The following is a 16,518-nucleotide window of genomic DNA, read 5'->3' as shown; positions in this document are numbered from 1 at the left end:
CAACTGCATTGAGGTTCATCACCATCATCATCAACGGCGCAAAAAAAAACGGTATCCGGTCTAGGCCTGCCTTAATAAGGAACTCCAGATATCCCGGTTTTGCTTCATCTTAGGCAGGGTCTGCCTCGTCTTCTATTTCTACCATAGATATTGCTCTTATAGACTTTCCGGGTGGGATTATCCTCATCCATTCGGATTAAGTGACCCGCCCACCGTAACTTATTGAGCCTGATTTTATCCACAACGTGACGATCATGCTATCGCTCATAGATTTCGTCGTTATGTAAGCTACGGATTCGTCCATCCTCATGTAGGTGGCTAACAATTCTTCGGAGGATTCTTCTCTCGAACGTCGCCAAGAGTTGGCAATTCTTCTTGCTAAAAAGACTGGCAAGATCATTGTCTTGTACAGTAAGAGCTTTCGACCCTATGGTGAGACGTTTCGAATGAAACAGTTTTTGTAAGCCGAAATAGGCTGTGTTGGCTGACAACAACCGTGCGCGGATTTCATCATCGTACCTGTTATAGGTTGTGATTTTCGACCCGAGATAGGAGAAATTATCAACGGTCTCAAAGTTGTATTCTCCTATCCTTATTCTTCCTGTTTGACCAGTGCGGTTTGATGTTGTTGGTTGGTTGGTTTTCGGTGCTGACGCTGCCACCATATATTTTGTCTTGCTTTCATTGATGTGCAGCCCAAGATCTCGCGCCGATTACCGCCTGCTCGATCTGGATGAAGGCAATTTGTACGTCTCGGGTGATTCTTCCCATCATGTCGATATCGTCAGCATAGACTAGCAGTTGTGTGATAGGGCATCTCCTTGTCGTAGACCGTTGTTGATGTCGAATGGTCTTGAAAGTGATCCTGCAGCTTCTATCTGGCCTCGCACATTAGTCACGGTCCGCTTAGTCAGTCTTATCAATTTCGTCGGGATACCGAATTCTCTCATGGCCGTGTACAGTTTTACCCTCGCTGTGCTATCATAGGCGGCTTTAAAGTCGATGAATAGATGGTGCAACTGTTGTCCTTATTCCAACAGTTTTTCCATTGCTCGCCGCAGAGGGAAAATCGGATTTGTTGCTGATTTGCCTGGAGTGAAGCCTCTTTGGTGTGGACCAATAGTGGAGAATATCTTATAGATGGTACTCAGGAACATGATACCTCTATAATTTCTGCACTGTGTGATATCTCCCTTTTTATGTATGAACCACTTGATGTAACTGGTCGCATCCATATTTAACCAATTCGGCTGCAATTCCATCGGTTCCTGCGACTTATGATTTTTAAGCCGATGAATTGCACGGACTGTTTCTCCTAAACTTGGTGGTGGCAATATTTGTCTGTCGTCTTCAGTTGACGGGACCTCCAACTCGCCGATGTTCTGGTTGTTCAGTAGCTCATCAATCCAATATGTCCATTCTTTCGGAAATCAGATTTCCTTCTTTGTATCGGCAGGATGAACATAGAGGTGTGTAAGGCTTCATCTTGCTGACTTGTTGGTAAAACTTGGGCGTCTGGCGCGGTTGCTCCTTGTACTTTTCTAGTTTACAGACTTCTTGGTTCTCCTAGGCTTCCTTTTTCCGTCTGAGAAGTCGCTTTTCCGCTCGTTGGGGCCAAGTATGTTTGTGGGCGTATCAATAATAACGTTCTTCAGGTGGTTGTGAAGATCATTTGAGGTTCATATTCATAGAAAATAAGTTATTGATGTAAAATTGAAAGCTTTTTGATTTCAGATAAAAATTGGAGTCGCTACACGTCCCGTAGTTGCTGACCTCAATCTATGATTTTTTTATTTTTGAGTTAAATTTTTCGAAAATGGATTCTCAAAAGTTGCTGGAAATATGACTAATATAATGTCCAAATCTGATTGAGTTCCAATTAATTCTTCTGACAAATATTTTTTCCTCCTTTAACGAGGGTGCTTCCCGGAAAGCGAGATTTCTAATATGGCTAATCACAACCACCTTGTAATTCTCATATGAGCACATCTTCTAGGAATTCTCCGGCAGCTTACGCTTTCCGGGCGTCACCCCGATTTCCATGGATACTCGATAAGCTGCGGTGAGTATTTGTCACAAGGTCACACCAGGTGAGACCCTTGAAGACTTGAATCTCATAGTTTTCCCTAAGCAAGTAGAAACGTCAAAATTAGTAAAATTTGTCCTTCAAGTATCACGCGGAGTAAGTAAAAAGGAATTCAGTATTCTTTCCGGGTCAAATTAAATTCCACTTTCCATTCTAAGTCAAATGGGACTAATTAAGATACAGCTCAATGTATCTGTACTATTAATTTTACATTATGTGTTCTCCACATGATTACCTCTAGCAGTTTCGTGACACTCAATTTCTGAGGACAATCAACATTGAGTTCTATTTCAGGATAGCTATGAACGTATGTGTGCACAGATTAACGTATGTACATATATGTTTGCTTGCTGAACTTCATTCAAAGTTTGCCCATTTGCAAACATTTCAAATAACAAATACGGAAATATTCATTAGCCGACACTTTGAAAGTTGCGAAACATGTCCCCATCGTAGCTTTTTCTTAATTAAAATGAGCAGGACAGGAAGCAACGTCCAGGGAGTGGGTCGGAAGCCAGATTCTATCTGGGAAATCTTTTTATGCCTTTGAGCGTGGCCGCCACGTATGGTCTTCAATTCCATTGACTCCCCGACTTGCTCACATATCAATCTTGAACCTTCTAATTAAAGGGTTTAGAAACCAGGAAAAATGTGCAACTCGTCTTTAGAATTCTTGCAATACACGACCTTTCTTCAGGAGTAGACAACCTCAACATACAAATATTACTCACCCTCAATGGTCATGGTTCGGTGAATGTCGGATGTCTCTTTGACCACGTGAATGTGATATAACGAGGCACTTGCAAGCCACCAGAACTGGGTGCATACAACATTTCCAGTGGCATTGCGGGGCGGTGAGGGGTGGAATGATCCCAAGTGCATTCCGAATGTTCTTCTTCCTTGCTCGGCCGTTTCATGTGGCTGTTTGTTTGACTCGGTTGACGTGGTTGTTATCCGGTCTGAATGGGTGTAATTCGAGACCCTTCGAGTCCCTGACCAGAACTATCCTTATGCGATCTGGGTGCGGCGACGGGGTCAATACCTGTGTGCGGGCGGCTCAGGGTGTGCAGTGATGCATTACTCAACGTCACACACTGTTGATAAAGTGTCTCCATATGAGGGGATGAAAATATGAATGCAATGTTGTCGTGGTTTTAAATTTTGAGTCTTCATGGTTGTGGACACTAATAAATCTATATTTTTTAATGGTGGTTTTTTATTGTAGAAGGCATAACCAAATGCTTGTGTCAATGTAAAAAATGTAGGCGTCACGTAACAGGTAATAGGGAAACGCAAGGTATTACACAGTTTCGTAATGTCAAGTGGGATACAGCATGGAGAATGGAATGGATTGCTATAAACTTTATGCTGGTTATGGAAGTCACCATCCAATTATAATAGCTAATATCCTGCTCAGAGAATCCGAGAAGTATAAATCAATGCTTACTTAAGAGGTACTACTCAACAGTAAATTACGCAACCTGAAATTTTCAGATACTGTAACGAAAAAAAGACGCATATATGTATGTAACGTACATGTACGAGTAAAAAAATCATTAAATTTAAGGCGCGATTTTGTTCATTCTTTGTCACTGAAACAACACTAACGAAGGATTGATCAGTTGAAGGAAGTTTTTTAAGAATGAATCCGCTTTAGAGGTTGATTTTAATTACGTGGTCAGGATAGCTACAAGTTGACTTCTTATGTGCTGTGTGTAGCTACGAAGTTGTCAATAATGACGTTTAAGGGGGTCATCCCGTGTGAAGGCCGTTTTTTTGCCTTTTTTTGAAAATTTATTTTGAAGGACTGGAAAAAGATAGAAACGTGATTTTCTCACCACATGTGTATTGATATCTCTAGTATACGTGATAAATTTTTCAGCTTCATTTCGTAGCTAATTTTCGAAATACGTGTTAATTTATGCACCCATCTCCAAAAAGAGGGTGTTTTTCTGCTGCCACGCCGGAGGGCGCTGTGTTCATCTGAGGAAAAAAAACTGAACGGCATTTTAATGTCGACAATATTCCACGGTTTGCAAAGTAGGATAATTAGAAAATATTAAAAGGTGAATTTTTGGTGGGCTTTTAAACTTAATTTTTTGGATTTTGGTGTTTTTTTTTATGAATAAAAAAAAACTACTCGTCCGATTGCAATTATCCTAGTTTGCGGACCGTAGAAATATGTACTAAAAAAGCCGTGAAAATTTCAAAGAATTTGGTTGGATAGATTTTGAGCTATGGTGGCAGCCGATTTTTAAGATGCAGTTTCGAGAAAAACCCATTTGAAAATTTAAATGTGATTATCAACAGTAAAATTTTAGCTCACCATTAATCAGCTATACCTGGTCCATAGAGAGCATTCTCCGTTTCTTCAAAAAAGTCTTGTAAGGCCGATTGTTGCTCTCTGGTGTCAATTGTGGCTCTTTTAGCGAGGTCAGTCGATCGTCGTTCGGACTGCCAAATTCGCGCTTCATTACGGCGGTTGGCATAAACCTGACATATGTGACAAACTTGACATCACATTGTCACTAGGATTTTGAGAATGCCATTGAATCCTTCATTGAAAATAATTACAGCCAGAAAAGTTGCTATTTCTACTCTCGGGCCCAGGCTAGGAGTGAAAGTCCAGATCAATGCATTTAACGATTCATTGTTATTCTGGATCTCTGCTCCTAAACATCTGTTCAAGAGATCATCTCGTGACAAATCTTCGTAGATTGGTTTGATGACTGTTTGAACTTCTTCAGTCAAAGGTGCCTTCTCGTAGTGAAAACTATCCAGTTCTCCTTTAGCTTTCGCTTTGCGCCATTTGCACCAACTGTCCTCGCCTGCTGGACAATTTTGATGCTGAGCATTTTCGTCTGTAGAACATTTATGGAAGAAAGTTGCCCAAATTTCTTGCTTCATTCCTTCTATCGAATTTGCATGTCGACGAATAGCCAGCCCAGAAAATGTGGTGAGGTCCTTATCAGTAAGTTTTCCAGCCCCTTTTCCACCAATACCTTTGTGATTCTTCTTTGCATTTCTAAATCGCGTTCCCATTCTTTTCTCGACATGTCCTACGCATTCCTTTTTTACTACTACGTATATTTTATTATTTGCAGAAATACCGGAGAAAACTCCAGCAAAATCCAATATACAATATACAAAACTTGTCGCAATTGGAACATCCATGTTCATGCTTGCTAAAATTTTCTTAGCTGATGTTGATGTGAAGTTCTTTCACATCAACATCATATCAATCCATCCGATGTTTCGGTTGGCCTTTTGGTCGCTTATCATCAGCTTCGATATTCAAACCAATCTTGACAAGTGAATATTCGTTAGCGTCAATTTCGTGACCATACCATCGAAGACGCCTCTCTCGCAATTTTTTCACGATCGGTGCAACTCCGTATCGATCGATCCACATTTCGGATGTGATGAAAGATGTGATTAGTGCAACGCAACATCTTCGTCTACATTATCGCAAGAAGCCGTTCATGGCCTTTTATAGTCGACTAACACTCAGAACCATAGAGGGCGACAGGGCGGGCCATAAATCTTAAATTTGATACGTTGACCACAAATAACACCAATTGTGGAACGCCAATTTAACCAGGTTGCGTTACTGTGTAAAGAAATTTCATAGCGCAGTTCTCCATTGGCTGACAGTATTCACCCGAGATATTTAAAGCGCTCAGTTCTGGGCAGGTCACTGCCATTGACAGTGATATTGGCTCCTTCTTGGGGATCGATCAGTTTTATTCAGATTGAACCTGAAACCGTGTTGAAATAGGCGATCTTCCATTTTTGGACAAGTTGCTCGAGATCATTTTTGTTATTAGACACTAGGAAACCGTAATCTGCATAAAGCAACGTACAGAGCGCTAAACGTTGGATATCCTGTGTGACACTGTTCATATCAAGAACAAAGAGGAACGTTGAGAGGGCGCTTCCTTTATAAACACCAGCAGATACACGAAGTGGTTTTGATACATCCGCCCCATTTCGAACTTTACCCTTCGGATCATTGTAGAGCAATTGAACCCGGGCACAAGTTGCCCTGATACTAAGTGTACTAGGCATACCAGATGAATTCATGTGTCAAACGCTTTCTCTAGTTCCAGAAATGCAATGTAAAGAGGACGATGTTCTTAACGGTGTTGCTTCATCAGTAACTGCGCTGCGTGTATTGCGTCAGTAGTTCACCAGTTCCTGGAAAACTCATCTTGATTCACGGTTATTTGAACGATTTCGGGAATACGGTTGTCAATAATGCGTTCAAAAATCTTCATGGCATGGGAATGCTGAACTACCTTCCTTTTCTATATTGGAATTATAGTACTTTCTTGTCAGTGAGATGGTGCTCTAATTTCCTGAATAGCCCGATAGAAAAATTCACTGAGCCACAGTGTTGGGTCCCAGCTCTTCGCTTTCGTCAATTTACTTTGCTGGATTTCTTTCGTTTTATTGCTTCTTCGATTTCAGTTGCGCCGATAGGTGGAATTATTCCAAATGTCGGCAATGCTCGTCAAAATGGATGATGAAGAAATTCTTCCGTTGAGATCCACTTGAAATATTCTCACCACCTATCCGTCGTGGCATGACGGTCGGTAAGGAAAGTGCCGTTCTAGCCATTAACGGAACAGAAGAATTTAATATCCTGAGTGCTTCCCTGTCTTTCCTGCTCATGATTTTTGGCAAGTTGATACAGACCTCGCCCGCCTTTCTTCTCTTTTTCCAAAGTCACCTGAAATGCTGATATGGTCATTAGCAGGCACGACCTCGGTCTTTGCAACGAGAAGTTGCCTGAAGGCATCTTTCTCGCCATCAGGCCGACCTGTCTGTGGTGCGTACGCGGTGAAGAAGTGAACGGTGCGATTAACTGACATAAAGATGAGCTTCATCAGCCGGTCATCAAATAGTTCGACTTGTTTAATGGCGTCACGGAAACTCTCTAAAATGACAATGGCAATACCGTATGCTTCCGGGTACCAGGTTGTATTTTGCAGCTTTTGACATCATACCATTCGATTTGTTGTAGAGCCCAGATTTCATTCCGTCTTTTCCGAAGGGCTCTTGCGAGTTCCTAGGTTTTTCTAGTGAGGGTTCCAGTATTTAGCATGCAGACACGAATGTGTTTTGCTCGGAATAATTTACTTACCTCCTGATGTCGTCCATGCGTCAAGAACTCTCTGGACCGTTCTGCCCTAGCATTTCTCTAAGGCTCGTTATTACTCAATCCGATCAGTTTCTTTGTAACGACATTGGGTGCGTTTTCTTGGTCGGTCTTTTGTGGGATTTGTCACCAAGAGAGATAGGATTTAGCATAGTAGAATAACTTCAAGAATACTCTATTTCTCTTTAGTACGAATTACATTGCCATAAACCCTACCTGGGCTTGAGATCAGCATGCAATCAGCATGTATCTGATTGCGCAGAAACTACCAATCATTATCAGAGTGAGAGATATGACCAAATAACACGTTCTGCACTGAGCTTAAATCCCAGAGTAATAAAACTTCCGGACGATAATTCGAATCTTGTTTTTGATTTGCAGTTCGATGGGCAAATCATGTTATAAGGGCGGGTGAATTTCTACTGATCGGCTATAAGTTACCGTGCTACCCCCGAAGAGATTTCCTATGTGTTAAATAATCCTCGAACATCCGTAAGATATAGCTTGGCGCGTAAAATCAATTGTGCAGTGCATTTTGCATATTTCTCCATCTTATGGAATTGAATGCATTTCTGACATCAAGGATCACGAAGAGCGGTATACCTCAGCTCGATAAACCTCTTCCATGACCTCTATGACAGCATTAACCGTTATTAAACCGACCTATCATGGGGACAAGGCCCCACCAGTCTACTCCTGATGAGCCTTTCGATAAATTTCCGGGCTATGCCAAGCATACAGAGTACGCAGTATGCAAATCAAAGCTCAGAGATTCCTTGCATTGCTGTGCGAGCCTCACTACCTTGCGCCGATAAAGAAGAACGCTTCCTTGTCCGTTATCTTCAGACACAAATTAATTATTATTCCGTCATCCTTCGTTTTGGCGGCCAAAGTGTGAAATGTGGATTGGTACTCACCTTGTAGCGTGAAAAATGGGAAACGCCTACAGAACCAACACCAAGATCTGTACTGCTAAGGCCTATTTACAGGTCCAAGTGATGATCGTTCGGAGTTTTCTCTTATTGAAAAGTTGCAGATGGGGAGGTAGGAGGTGAGTCATCCGGGCCTAAAAACCATACAAATTGTTCTAAATCGATCTCCAGGTTGGGATTGGGTGGATCTGACAACCCTACATGGAAAACTGAAGTCACATGATGGACCCGGTTGCAGAGGCCTACCACGAACTTCGTCGAGCGAAGAAGCGAGTTCACAGAAAGAAAAAGGAAGCCCGGAACAACCAAGAGGTCAATGGGTTGAGTACAATGACAAACTTCACAACAATCTAGGCAAATTTGAGATACCGCCTATTGAAGACGACCAATAAAGGCTGCCACAACAAACAAGGAAGAAATAGTCCGTGCAATTCATCGGCTTAAAACTATAAGTCGCCCGGAGTCGATGGAATCACAGTCGAATTGAATATGGAACTGGTGCTCAACGTGTGGGACAGCGAATCCATGGCTGATGACTGGCAAAGAGGCATTATTTGTCCAGTACATAAAAAGGGGGATATGACGCAATGCAGCAATTATGGATATAAGTTTTTGAGTACCATCTATGAGATATATATTCTCTACTAACTTGCTAGGTCGACCTAGTAAGATACGCACAGAAGATCATCGACCCATACGAACAGTAACAAATCTCTGTGCAGCAAGCGATAGAAAAACTTTTGGAATACGATGGCCATAAAAGAGACGTTAATGGCAGGCTTATCATCCTCGACGATGAGGAGTTTAAAGCGGGGGGTTTCCCGGTCTCCTTGCAAAACCGTTCATGGCAGCCTTTATTTCTTTTACAGAGCTGCTTCTTCTATTCCTGGGAATCTAAGATCTTTGAGTGGGTGATCAGTTAGTGGGTGATTGCAACAACGCACAAAGAAACATTTCGAAAGCTTAATCGCCTTGCATCCTGCTGCATATTAATATCCGTCGAATTATCGTGAACCAGTGTGAGGAGTTCAGATCAAGACTCTGAAGAATTTGAGTTCCAAGCCGAAGTCCGCCAGGGTTGCATATTGTCCCCGATATCATTTCTTCTTATTAGCAGCAGAAAACTAGCCGGCACCGCACGCGCAATCAGATGGACCACTTCGCGATCAGCAGTAGATAGAGAAGTTGTCTACTGAATGTGCGTAACAAGGGAGGCGTTGACATCGATCTCGAAAGGAATCACCTCCGTTTATGTGTTACGTCCACCACTTCTCGCAGGTTTGGACAGCTGCGACCCTCCCAGTTCAGTATCGACCGCTAGTATGACCCAGTTGTCACTCGAAAGTGGGAGAGCTATCTTCCTGTTTGAATGGCAGATATACTGAATAACCCGCATGAGAATATCGATGACCATTGAGCTGTCACTAGAAGTGCTTGGGTGCTACAGAAGTGGACAGCCTCGTCCCGAAGGGGCGTCATAAGATCTGGCTGACTGCGGATCTTTGGCGTAGTACGTAGAAGAATTTCAGTATATTCTGCGTTGTTATAGCTACTATAAATTGAGGTTATATCGAGTTGAGCTGAAATTTCCTGGAAAATTGTTTGCCCATTGGAAAAGGCAACCTGTTATTGCCTGATAACGCTCCGCTGGAGCATATAATTTATTACCAGGAAACACGCTATGTATGCGACGTTTATGTGTTGTAGGGTTATTCCCAAAATTTATGACAGGGTGATCATGGTCCAGTGATGCAATGCGCTCCAGGATTTATTTAGTTGTTACCTTTCCAGCAGTAGGGATCACGCAGATACCCTTTCAATTGTTGCATTCATGACGATCATCCCCTGTTCCCACTCTTTTGGAAAAAAATTGAACTCCTGGGATTTCCATTCGAACTCGTGGACGTTACAGTTGCCCTCACTCGCAGCGATGAATAGAGCCATGAATCATTACTGTTCATCGATCTGCCTCGACGAGTCGATTTTACGACTTCCTTCCAGCCACGGCTGACTTCCTGCGTAGTTTTCCGGAGAACAAAGGCACATTGCCGCACGAGAGACAGGAGTATTTTCCAGATTCCCACCATCCTACTTCGCCTAGTCCCAGAATGTCCAGCTAATATCGTTGGACACCGTTATCAAGGAGCATTTACACATTCCAGAAACCAATCGTATCGCATTTTCGACAGCCAAAATTCGGAGCCATGAGGTTAGTCCCTATGCGAGGCGTTGTTGATGTTTCAATAGCAAAATGGTTTCGAAATTTGCAGGCTATTAGCTTACAGATGTCTATATAATTTAGTCGCCTTGTGAGAAGTCACAGGGCAATGAACTACGACATCTTTCTTTAAATGCCTCAACTACGCTGATGGTATCTGTTTGCTCCCTCGCCGAGTTATGGACCCGGGTCAAGTGGCTCTGAATTCGGAAAGAGAAGCTAATAGAGTCGGACTGAAGATAAACACCAAAAAAAGCAAGGTTCTCTGTCTGTCTGTCATTCATTCTTCCAGCCTGCATTAATGGGCATCGAGACACTGAACTGCTGATATTCTTTCTGTGCTGCTATATTAGAGAAGCCTATTGAAAGTGACCGCCCCTGTTGCTCAAAAAGTTCAAGCCTTCGTGAACACTTTTCTGCAACGTATCGTACGGACACGCTGTCTTGATACTATTTTGAACAAAGATCGCAGAAATCTGTTATCGTACGGATGTGAGCAGGGACGACAATTGCGTTGCTGGCTACGCCATTTAGTGGAACCCACTAACCCAAGATCGCCGACGAGTGGGTCAACCCAAGAGCACTTGGCACAGAACAGTAGTGGAAGAATATGAAGTTCTCCGGAAGCCCTGGAAGGAGTTGAAGCGCATTTTAGCCAACAGTGAACGATGGCGCATAGGCGTGACCAAATGTGGAATAGTGGTGGCAGCATCACCCTCAAAAACCACAATAACGGAAAACTACTTTCATGTGGTTGAGCGACCCTTAACTGTGTTAAGTTTCGTCTTCATGTTCCTGGGGTTCCATTAAAATAATTTCAATTGGTATTCCCAGTTTCCTTTCGGGTTACCTTCGAAGATAGAGAAGGTATCTAGAGGGAACACACTACCATGCGCCGTTATTACAACGATGCTCCATCTCGCATTGCGAATTTTTAAAAAGATGAAGTTCCTCGTAGGGGAAAAGGGGTATGAAGAAGGTAACACTAGGGGATATTCTGCTTGTCTACTGCTACTCATCTACAAGATTAAATTTCAATACTCGTAGCTGCCCTGGTGCGTCATATACATTCATATATATGGATCAAATTTGTAGAGAGTGCGCGGGTCAAGTCGAAATACTTGAATACACCAGTTGAAAATGATTTGCTAATAAAGTTGCTGAATTTAACTGAATTTCGCCCTTATATAATTGAACCCTCTCTACTGTGCATGAGGTCTAAATAGGACGGCGAAATATCCCCAAAGCGGGTTACTATGATCTAATTCAATTTACGCTAGAAAGCCCAATTAATATAAAAGCACAAGAAGCAGCAGCCTTCCATTAGGGGCTCGGATTGAAAATATTGTATGGCGGTTCATGGCGAAGCAACACCTGTAACTTTTTGACTTTTATTCCCTCAATTGGTAATTCTGCCATAGGAAGATATTTTCCTAAAACTAAAGATGAAAAATAATGGAAAAGAGATTCTTTTTCTCGATTGCTCTGCATTTTCCACTTGCATCTAGCAGTCATCCTCGTTAGAGTAAATTTGAGAGCATAAGTGCAGTTTAATGCAAGGATATTATGCACAAATTGGAGATGCACTTTCCTAATCGGCTCATAATGAAGCCCCCTTGCCCGCCGCACAGCCTGGTTCTGCCTTGTGGCGCTCGTCCATCCGTCATCATTCACTCAGCCCCCGACCTGGCACTGAACCTGGGGAAGCAGAAGATTGTTCCCTAAATTTTCGAATTGGGCTTATGCATGAACGCATGGCTGCATCCCCTCATCGATACAAGTCCTCCTTGAATGTTGACGACGTCGATGACTGCAGACCCTGATGCACTTCCGTACCAACCGAACTGAACCAATGATTATTCCACTAATGAAGGGTCGTGAGCGTGGTTGTCGTCAAATGACGGGCGCTGCACGGCCCTAAGAAGGCGCACATGCAACCTGACGCAAAGTGTATGCAAGGTATCTTGGCAATGTGGTTCTCACCTGTAGACGAATTGCGTTTCACGCTTGGCTGACTATCGAAATTCCCATGCATATTAACGCGTTGTGAATATCTGGCGGAATGATGGGGACGCCGGCCTGTGACTGGTATTGTGGAATTGTCAGTACCAATCGTGCTTTCTGTCGGACTAGTTCACGTCGTTAGTCCTTCGATTTGTTAATTACACGCGAGTGAATTCGCAAATTGACACGCGGCGGACTTCCCGCGAGAACTCGTCGCTTCCTTTTCGAGCGCTAGTCCTCGTTGAAAACTGTTAGCCTCGGCAAGCCAGAAGCACATACTTTAATTCCACGCTTCTCTTTTAATTCTTAATTAAATGATCGTTAGCCGCCGAAATATAGCCGTGACTGGGTGATTGTTCTATGTATTGGCAATTCAAATCGCTGAACGCAGTGTAATTAGCTTAACGAGCTTTTCGCGAAATTCTCCCTCAGATGCGCGACTGTATTGTTAGCGATTATCGACAAGCCGTAAAGCGAGGGTAGTGGGCCCCGTGCACTTGTTTCATACCCACTTCCTCTGCTAAGTGATTCGGTGAAGTAACAAGGTTGCAGTACACGGCGCGGAGCTGCAAGTTCTGGAAGTTTGTGCCTATCAAGGAGATCCGGCAAAGGACCTTTTGAAACAGTGCCGTTATTATGAGGACAATTGAATTAAAAGCTGTTCAATTCTGTCTAGAGGTGCGGTGGTGGCGTCATCGGGACGTGAAATATGTTTAAGCGATTGCCGGCTCCGTTTCCCTCGGTCCTTCGGCTCAGGACAGACGCTCGGATATAGAACCGCCATATATGCGCCACCGAGGAGCAATGGGCGGAATATTTCCTATGATGGATGTGGCAGTTTTATGGGTTAGTCCTCATAATACACTATTATGGCTACTGTGGAAAAGCCAAAAGCGTTCTCAGCCTTTCTATTTATGAATATGTTTATTCAGTTGCCTTATTTATGTGCGCTTCTTTTAAAGACTTGGCTGAAGAAGTATCTGCGCGATGCTGTTTTTTAATACTTTTGATGGCCTCTCCCCTTGAACTCTGGCGAAGGAGACTCGCGCTCTTGCATTGAAACATTGCTCACATTGTTGTGTGGCTACATTTGTGTGGCTTCCGTTCCTTCAACATTATTTATTCATTGAAAAATATTTCTCTTGTGTTTTGCGGGATAAATGGAAAATATTCTGACTGAGTAAGTACAGCGTGGAAATTGAAAATATGAAAGTATTATTTTTTGCACTTTTATTCTATCTCGCATTTCGCAAGGAACTTGGCTCCAGCAATGCATATGCATTTGCACGTCTGCATATGGCGGATTTTCATGCTATTTCAATTTAGAGTTTTCAGCAACGGTTAAGTGGGGTCAGTAATATTCCCTGGCTAATAGAGGCAAATAGTCCTTATGGTGATTTAAATGCAAGGTGTTTGGACCTGATAACAACAAAGTCCATCGAAGAAATTCCAAGGAGCATAAGGATTAACTTTTAGCCTCTTTATAGCATATTGCTCACGACTTTCTACAAAACTTCAGGATTCGAATTTAGTAAGACATTACATCCACCTCTGAAAAGAGTCAAATTTTTGTTTACGGCTCTTGGCCTTCTCCATCTCCAGTTGAGTCAGTTTAGCGACCACTTTCTTCAGTTTGAAAACTTTAGTACTCACTTGCTGTCTGTCTTTATCTGATCCTCCAACCATTTACGGGACTTCCTCACTGAGTGTTTGCCAGATGGTGGGTCTTTCACAGTACATCTCAGGATTATTCCCATTCCGTTCAAAGTAGTCAGCTGCTCCGCTTTCATTGCATAACTAGTATCGATGCAGCTGGTTTGGCGTATATTTTGCATTGCTAAATATATGGCTGTAACAATGAGAGAAACAAAGAGTCTTCTCTTTCCTTTGTTGATCTCAATCTGCATTATAATATACATCAGCATTCGCGAGCATTAAATATATGCAGAACCCTTAACATGGGGTGAAACCAACTCCCTGCTACAGGCCTAAGCGTTTTGAATTCTGACTTGGAAGCTGCTGTCGTGATGTTTTACAGTTTCTTGATACGATTCAATTTCAAACAATCCAGGAAAAAGTAAAGCACAATATGGTGACTGTTTCTGAGCACCTTCAAACTCTTTTGGTCCAGTTTCAATTCAAAGTTGAAACCTTCCACATTTGTAGATTGGTCCATCCTGGTATTCATGAGCATCGTGAGTGATGTCCTCTGCCTTCCTTTGAGGGCCACGTCTCCAACATCCAACATCTTCTGATATGCGCAACTCATAATAGTGAATTTGGTCCAACAGCCAGAGCTCAAAGTGCCTGCTGGAGCCACTTTAAGGCATCCCCATCATCATCATTGTCATCAACGGAGTAACAACTGGTATCCGGTCTAGGCCTGCCTTAGTAAGGAACTAAAGACATCCTGATTCCATATCTCCAAAAGCTATCCGGCATCCTGACCTACGCCATCGTTTCATACAATCCAGCCTCTTTCCAGACTTTCCGGGCTGCATCATCCTCATCCATACATATTTCTTGAACCGTCCACCGCAACCTATTGAGCTAGATTTTGTCCACAACCAGACGGTCAAGGTATCGCTCATAGACTTCTTCATATGTATGCTAAGGAATCGTCCATAATCATGTTGAGGGCCAAAACTTTTTCCGAGCATTCTTCCCACAAACAGCCATCTATAACTTTGACCCCATTGTCAGCCGCTTCCAATTCATCAGCTGCAAGCTCAAAAACAGGCTTTATTGGCTGCCAACAACCATGCCTTCATTGATGTGCAGACCAAGATCTCGCGCCGCCTGCTCGATCTGGGTGAAGGCAGTTTGCACGACTCGAATTGTTTCTCCCTTAGTGTCGATCTTATCAGCATAGGCTAGTAGTTGGGTGGCCTTAAAGAGGAGATGCCTCACATATTTACCTTAGCATTACGAATCATTTTTTCCAGGGCCAGGTTAAACAGGACGCATGATAGCACATCCCCTTGTCTTAGACTGTTATTGATGTGGAATGATCTTGAGAGTGATTCTGCTACTTTTATCTGGCCTCACACATTAGTCAAGGTCAGCCTAGTCGGTCTTATCAATTCCGTGGGGATGTCGAATTCTCTCATGGTCGTGAACAGTTTTACCCTGGCTATGTTATCATAGGCGCTCTTGAAGTCGATGAAAACATGGTGCTATTGATGGTAATATTCCACCGCTTGCCGCAGAGACAAAATCTGATCGGTTGCTGATTTGCCTCGAGTGAAGTTCCTTTGGTATAGGCCTATCATGTTCTGGGCGTATGTAGCTAACCGACCTGGCAACATAGTGGAGAATATCTTATATATGGTACTCAGCAACGTAATACCTCTATATTTGGTGCACTGTGTGATGTCTCCCTTTTTTTGAATATTCCGCAGTGCGTTATCATTGGTATCCTTATGGAAACTATGGGGACCAACGTATCGCCTGAATACGGGCTCCTTCCTTACTTGACTATTAAAATAAAAAGTATGATTTTGCTATCATACCTGGGCGAAACCCCGAAGGTTCCTCCCCCTTGGAGAAGCTATCCTTTTCCGATTATGGAGTCTCCTCTGTAGGGGCGTGAACGCTAATGAGGCTTATATTTCTCGCTTATGTTTTTAAAGCCGATAACTGTTGGCTTTATTTTTGGCCAAACTAAGAAACACATTGTTCACTGCTTGCCACTATGATATATGGTGTAATGACTCTTCTCCAGAAAACAGGTCCAGCGGATTTATTGGAACATAATTACATCAGTCCTATATTCGGACAGGGTAACATTCGATCTGAAAAGGGAGCACACGTTCCAGTTTACCGTGCAGGTTTATTGGTCCTACCCAACCCCCAACCTGGAGGATCAGATGGTACAGTTTGTCCCGATTTTAGGCGTGGGAGACTCACTTTCACCCTTCCCCGTCTGCAGCATTTTGTTGAAAAAGAAGCCATAGCAGGCCCGGGGCGGAGATGGAGATAGGGTTTGATAGTAGTGCTATTGATTTTATACTCCATCGTGAGTACCAGTCCACGTTTCGCCCTGGAACCGATGCTACCCTTTGACCACCATCAGTGCACCCCAAATGAAGGAGCCCATCATAAAAACTGTGATTAT

The 16,518-nt window shown here is 43.0% G+C and overlaps 1 protein-coding gene across 26 annotated transcripts in view; it reads left to right on the top strand.

Annotated features, from left to right (window-relative positions):
* LOC119649806 (hemicentin-1) overlaps positions 1 to 16,518 on the top strand; it is a 604,512-nt gene that overhangs the window by 365,258 nt on the left and 222,736 nt on the right. The window contains exon 1 of one of the 26 annotated variants that reach the window (XM_038052123.1): positions 12,529 to 13,247. The exons of 24 other annotated variants lie outside the window; for them this stretch is intronic. The gene's annotated coding sequence lies outside the window, so the exon portion shown is untranslated. Of the gene's footprint in view, positions 1 to 12,528; positions 13,582 to 16,518 lie in introns of those variants that run through there. One more of the 26 variants, XM_038052122.1, reaches the window with a different exon arrangement.

This window comes from Hermetia illucens, chromosome 2 (genome assembly GCF_905115235.1).
Source record: "Hermetia illucens chromosome 2, iHerIll2.2.curated.20191125, whole genome shotgun sequence".
NCBI lineage: Eukaryota > Metazoa > Arthropoda > Insecta > Diptera > Stratiomyidae > Hermetia > Hermetia illucens.
The sequence above is the reverse complement of the archived record's forward strand: the minus strand, read 5'-3'. Positions and strand labels throughout refer to the sequence as shown.